Here is a 7,249-nt window from a genome sequence, read left to right on the forward strand (position 1 = left end):
GCAGAATTTCCGTTTAACGGTATCATTCTGACTACCGTGTTAGCGCAGGTGCTGCTGATAACTAAAGACTGGAGCCGCTGCGATGTCGGCCAGCTTCAGAGGACGTAGAGGGGAAAGCGGACACTTCTCTCGTACTGGCGCGCTGATGCTATCAACGGACGCGGCTTCCTCTGAATATCACCTCGCGCTGTCCCCTTCCAACAGCGATTCTAATCTCCTTGAAACATCGTCCCTGGGCGCTCTTACGTTTCACGTTATGTGATAGCCATTAGCAGTCATTCCAATGCAGCGGTGCTTCGTGTAACCTTTCGGATCCAGGTGACTGTTGCCGTTGGAGCATGAGTAAATTTAGAGAACGGAAGAGGAATGTGGCGATAAGTGTGAAACTGTTTGAACAGCTTAGATAGACCATTTATATTAATTTAACGACGCCTCGCAACATGACATTCCACAAGACAGTGCTCCTATTTACTATCTCTTCCTGCCTCTTCTCGTTACAGCAGGACACATGTTTAGTCTCTAATATAGTAATAGCCCGTACTACGTTGGCTGATACGGAGTTTTGTTACGGTTTAAGGAGTCTATGCGTAAAAGTAACGTAACTGTAAGTAAATTCAAATTGCAACTACTCTCAGATACTTTTGCTAAGTAAGTTATGAAATGAGTGGAAAATAGTTTCTACCTTCCGCTATCATATTAGCAAGTTACAGAACGTAAAGAGCGTAAGAAGCACAAAGATATCCTATACGGCAGATGAAGTCCTCAGACGCAACGAGAGAATGTCATAATGGAGAATGGACATATTCGCCGAACACTAGAACTACATTACGCTAGACGACCATACCTAATTAGTATCTATTCCTAGATCACAACTGTCTGGCCACACATGCGGAGGTTACTTGCTTTCGCCGACTTTATTTTCGCGAGGCATCGGTTAGTGGTGCAAATTGTTTTTGCTGCCTCATGAGGCATACGCAGTAATATTGTAAGTAGGCTGTTTAGGTTTTCTTGTTGGTAACACCACATAGCGCTCGGTATGAAAAAATCACTGGCTGTGCCGTGTGCAGTCTGTGTTTAGTCTGCATTGTTGTCTGCCATTGTAGTGTTGGGCAGCGGCAGCTGGATGCTAACAGCGCGTAGCGTTGCGCAGTTGGAGGTGAGCCGCCAGCAGTGGTCGACGTGGGGAGAGAGATGGCGGAGTTTTGTAATTTGTAAGACTGGATGTCATGAACTATCATATATATTTTGACTATTAAGGTAAATACACTGTTTGTTCTCTATTAAAATCTTTCATTTGCTAACTATACCTATCAGTAGTTAGTGCCTTCCGAAGTTAGAATCTTTTATTTAGCTGGCAGTAGTGGTGCTCGCTGTATTGCAGTAGTTCGAGTAACGAAGATTTTTTCTGAGGTAAGTGATTTGTGAAAGGTATAGATTAATGCTAGTCAGGGCCATTCTTTCGTAGGGAATTTTGGAAGTCAGATTGCGTTGCGCTAAAGATATTGTGTGTCAGTTTAAGCACAGACGTGTATAAATCGTTCTAAGGGGACGTTTCAATATTAACGGAGAAACGCTCAATGGAAAAAGGAGCTTCTATCTATATCTTTCATGTGTCGAAATATCACGGTACGTTGTAACAAGCACGTTCTTACCATTTTCCTGCTTGTGTTATATGAACGTTTAGAGCGAATTTCGTCTTAACGAGATGCTGTTGCGTTAATACGACAGTGCCTTAGCGGTCGTTACGTCAGGAGGAACTCCTCTCTCTCTCTCTCTCTCTCTCTCTCTCTCTCTCTCTCTCTCTGTCTGTCTCTGCCGCCGGAGTGGCCGAGCGGTTCTAGGCGCTACAATTTGGAACCGCGCTGGCGCTACGGTCACAGGTACGAATCCTGCCTCGGGCATGGATGTGTGTGAAGCCCTTAGATTAATTAGGTTTAAATACTTCTAAGTTCTAGGGGACTGATGACTTCAGCAGTTAAATCCCATAGTGTTCAGAGCCATTTAAACCATTTTTGTCTGTTTCTTCCTTTTCTCGTTTTTTAGCTAGAACCTACTTTCGGTGGCGCAATGTGAACCTGAGACAATTTTACTGACAGATACTATGGTGATATTCGCGAACCTGATATTGACACCCAAATTCCATATTTTGATAGGCTCCCAAATGAATTTTCGTTCTGTAGCATAGTGAGCGTTGATTTGAAACTTTCTGACAGATTGAAATTACATGGCTGACCGGGCCAATACCCTGGCACCACTGCTTTCGCGGACAAACGCTGTAAATAGTGAGTAATCGAGGCAGGACTGACAACCGATCCTCACAGCTTTATTTTCTCCAGTATCTCGATCTCACTTTCCAAACTACACAGAAGATCTCCTGCATGCCTTCCGGGACTACCACTCCTGGAAGGAAGGTTGTAGTGGGGAAATTGCCTTGGTCACTGTTATGTGATGTTGCCAGAATGAATTTTCACTGTGCATCAGAGTGGGCGCTGATGTGAATCTTCCTTGCAGACAATAATAAGTGTATCCCAAATCGGGAATCGAAATCGGAACCTGTTTAATTAGGTATGCAGGATAAAGACACTGGCGGTAGTAAGTTACAGTTTATGAGTCGTGTCCGGAGGGCTCGTTATGAAACGTTTATGTACGAATTTAAAGTCAAGCTGAGTAATGTCAGGTATGTGAACTGTGACGTGAATGGTCTCCTGTACGGCTTGGCACATTATTTAGTAGCTCCTGTACCTAACCTTCCTTCATTGATTGTTACACCATAGAGCAGTAGTGTGACGGTCAGAAGTGGAACAAATAAAAATTTTTACTTATCATTGGCCTTTTCACTGGCCTGCTCAGTATCACCTGATCATAATATTCTGAGATGTTCTGCGTGTTTAAAACTATTTGAAGAAATAGAATCTGAAGTGCCAAAAGCATATCTACAGAAGAATTTTGAGGTGGGTAGCTATCAGTTCATTCAAAATGAAAATAAGTTCAAATGGTTCAAATGGCTCTGAGCACTATGGGACATAACTGCTGAGGTCATTAGTCCCCTAGAGCGTAGAACTACTGAAACCTAACTAGCCTAAGGACATCACACACATGCATGCCCGAGGCAGGATTCGAACTTGCGACCATAGCGGTCGCGCGGTTCCGAACTGTAGCGGCTAGAACCGCTCGGCCACTCTGGCCGGCTGAAAATAAGTATCGGAGAACCAAGCCATATGGTCGATCTGAACTCCGTGTGACTGGAGTACTTGAAAGAATATGTGTCAAAATGGATAATTACGTTAGTCGCCTATAAATCAGTTGCATAACCGAATGTACCGAAACTTCTAACAAAGGACGGTAAAATGAATGAAGGCAAGTGAAAAGTTGGCATTATACAAGATTCTGATTTAAATTTTGTTGAGAACGTGCGCTTCCTATTCCTCAACAAAGATTTCCTAAAGTAGTGGATTATAATCTATGGGACAAGATAAGTGTGCGAAGACAGAGGGAGAGATGGAAAGGATTGAATAGGACCGAGGACTAACCCTGGTGTGGCAGAAGAAGAAGATTTATACTGAAAGCATCGTGGAGGAAAATGAAGCCTATTCAGTCAAAACGAAAATAATACAGACGTAAAGTTGTGTACTGAATCTATAAAACTGTGTGCAGTCACCTTAGAAAAGTAAGAAGAATGGTCTGACAATGACGAACTATGATACTTGGTTTTCAGTATGTAAGAGACTCCTAAAGGTAAAGAAGAGAACTGAAAATAGATCTGGCTTCATATAACTTTTGACATTTGGGCTGTCTTTGATTTTAGTCATGAAACAATTCCATATGGAGCAATTACTTATGTACCTGATTGGCTGTTGTAGATACACACTGATGAGCCAAAACATTATGACTACCGGCTTAATAGCTTTGTTTTTCCGTCTAGGGATCGTAATACATCACAAATTCTGAGTATCAGGGATCCGACGGTTTGTGGAGCTACGTGGCATTATATGTCTATTCATAGGTCATTTAATTCGCGTAAATAGTGGACCACTGTTTGCGAACGCGGTGATGGCGTTCGGTAGCGACCCAGATTGATTTCATAGGATTTCCATCAGGCGAATTTTGTCGCCGAGAGATGAACGCGAGTTCATTATAATGCTCCTCAAATCACTGTAACACTGCTCTGGATCCAAGATACGGGCAACTGCACTACCTAAGGATGACATCGCCGTCGGGGAAGACATCAAGCGTGACGCGATACAGATGGTTCGCAGCTGTCAGCGTGTCTTCGATTACTACCACAGATCCCGTGCAAGAGCAGGAGAACGTCTCTCACAGCGTAATACTGGTCCTCCCACCAGCTTGCGTCTGTGGCACGGTACACGTTTAGAGCCAGCGTTTACTTCGATGGCGGCATTTATGTAGACGACCTTCGACCTAGCGTAGCAAAAATGTGATTCACCCGAAGAGCCAACACGTTACCATTGATTGACGGTCGAACATTTATGATGTCGTGCCCACTGCAATTGTGACTGACGGCGTCGTTGAGTCAACATGTGAACTCTAAGGGGTGGTGTGCTGCGAAACTCCATCTTCAACAGTGTACGGTGAACGGATTGCTGTGGAACAGTTGTGTGTGCACCATCATTGTGCTCTTTCTACAGAGATGCAGCAGATCGCCATCTGTCCCACCTAACTGAACACACGGGGCATACAAGCCTCTTCTGTGAAGAGTCGTGGACGTCCAACCATATAGCACCTAGTGGCAGTTTCACTGTCTTTCTACCTCTTTCCGTAGATAGTCACAACAGTAGCACGTGAAACATTCGACCGGCTTCGGCGTCTTTGGGGTAGTCGTTTACAGGTTCTGCGTAAAAATAATGTGCCCTTTGTCAATGTCGCTTATCTCAATGGAATTCCCCCTTCGCAGCCCATATCTTCTATAGGGTGATTCTACATACTTTTATTACCACTCCACGCGTAGCAACACCACAAGGCAGCATCTAATCTCAAGGTGGGCAGTGGTCATAATGTCTTGGCTTATCAGTGTCAAAGTTGTTTGTTTGTCATTTTCTTTTGATAATGATTCAACTACCAAAACCGTAAAAAAAGGGTAGCTCAGACGCTACATCATGCCCACCAAAGGTAAAGGTTCCAGGTTTCTAGTCCAGATCCGTCAGATAGCTTTAATTCACCAGTTTGTTTCCTATTAAGAAGTTATTAACATATCGTCGATTGGTGATGGGATGGTAAAGGACGAATACGAATGTACTCTTATTGTTACTGCGGGAGGTATTCCATATGCAGTACTTTGAGCGTAGCTATATTAGAAATAGCGCTCTCTTTTGTGATAAATTCTGACACACGCATCATTTATTTAATGCATTGATTACAATGATTCACAACGATTTAAGATCTGTACTTTTCATGCCGTATCGCTTCTCGGTATGCCGAAATCACTTGTTTCTGTGCGACGTACGAGAAGGCAGACGTTTATTTGAGGCTACACTGAGACCGCCGTCTGCATTCCGACCAGAATTCTAGAGTTTAGCAATTAAAGGGAGCACACGTGCCCGGCAAAACTATTTTCGACTACTGCTTCCAAGACTGAATCGATTTTAATTAAATCAGCGGTCAGAATCGGTGTGCTGGTATCGGAAAAACTTCGTCACAGAGGTTCTCACACAGGTCGGCATTTTCAGCTTGCTACACCGGACCCATTGTGCATTCCGTGCTCCAGCTGTACCTACTAATCCATTTGGAACTGAAGGCCACAAGTAATATATTTCCAGTAGCATATTCTCGGGGCAGAATGAATATACGGGCTCAGCGAGACAAAAAGTGGAACGGCATTGTTGGAGTTTACAAGTTGAACTTTATTTGCATTCCTTAAGCAACAATACTGATTTAAGCATCATATTATTTATCAGTGTTTCGCATTTTAATTAATTTCCAGCATAACAACTTCTGAATTTGTTTGCAGCCGCTGCTGTGCGAAAGACAAAAGCGGCAGAAAAATTTTCCTTTCTTGCCCCTGCCCCTCCCCCCCCTGCCACTCCCCTCCGCCGAGCGAAACACACAAAAAGGGGAAAAAAAATAAGAGAAGTATTGGGCTATAGACCTGCGAGTAAAGGTCGTTGTTCTTTGACTAAGTACCATTGATACTCTGACGTCCAGGTTGCACCTTGGACCAAGTAGAGTTCACTACGAAGAGGAGCACATATTATAAGTGTCGTTCGAAGAAATTAGTTGCTTCGAATACTTCTCTTTGACAATAAATAACCGAAAAATGTCTTTTCGAAAATGGGTATCTGTGATAAGTCATTTGCATTGCTTTTCGTATCGCACTTGACAGGGAGCCGCTTATTTCAAGTCTGCTTAGGCTTGATGTTTAATATTATATGGTGTAACACCTAAGGATCATTTTCGTACACTGACGAAAAAAAAAATCCCAACAGCAACTAAACTAAACTAAACTCCTCCCATACAGGCCATGAAGGCCCACTGGCCGCCGTGTCATCCTCAGCCCACAGGTGTCACTGGATGCGGATATGGAGGGGCATGTTGTCAGCACACTGCTCTCCCAGACGTATGTCAGTTTCCGAGACCGGAGTCGCTAGTTCTCAATCAAGTAGCTCCCCAGTTTGCCTCACAACGGCTGAGTGCCCCCTGCTTGACAACAGCGCTCGGCAGACAGGATGGTCACCCATCCAAATGCTAGCCCAGCCCGACAGCGCCTAACTTCGGTGATCTGACGGGAACCGGTGTTACCACTGAGGCAAGGCCGTTGGCAATGCCAACACCAGGAAAGAATTATTGTAGAGTAATGAAATTTAAAGTACAGTGGTCTAGGTAATATATTTAAGTGATTGGCGTCTCAAGGTCACAGGTTAACGTACGGCCAGGAAAGGCCATTACAAATTTGAAATGCCAGTACATTAATAACAGGTGTCACCAACAGAATGTTGAATGCAGGCACGAAAACGTGCAAGCATTGTGTCGTACAGATGCCGAATGTCAGGTATTGGGTGGAGTTCCATGCCTGTTGCACTTGGTCGGTCAATACAGGGACGGTTAATGCTTGCTGTGGATGACACCTGGGTTGTCGTCCGATGATGTCCCACTTGACTGAAGACAGACCTCGTGATTGGCTAGGCCAAGGCAACACGTCAGCACGTTGTACAGCATGTTGGGTGACAATAGCGGTATATGGGCGAGCATTGTCATGTTGGAAAACACCTCCTGGAATGCTGTTAGTGAGTTTCAT

General features: G+C 44.1%; 1 pseudogene; it reads right to left on the bottom strand.

The window, feature by feature from the left end:
* Nucleotides 1-6,656: 6,656 nt before the first annotated feature.
* LOC126290062 (5S ribosomal RNA) lies at nt 6,657-6,774 on the bottom strand (annotated as a pseudogene).
* Nucleotides 6,775-7,249: the final 475 nt, after the last annotated feature.

This window comes from Schistocerca gregaria, chromosome 1, assembly GCF_023897955.1.
Source record: "Schistocerca gregaria isolate iqSchGreg1 chromosome 1, iqSchGreg1.2, whole genome shotgun sequence".
NCBI lineage: Eukaryota > Metazoa > Arthropoda > Insecta > Orthoptera > Acrididae > Schistocerca > Schistocerca gregaria.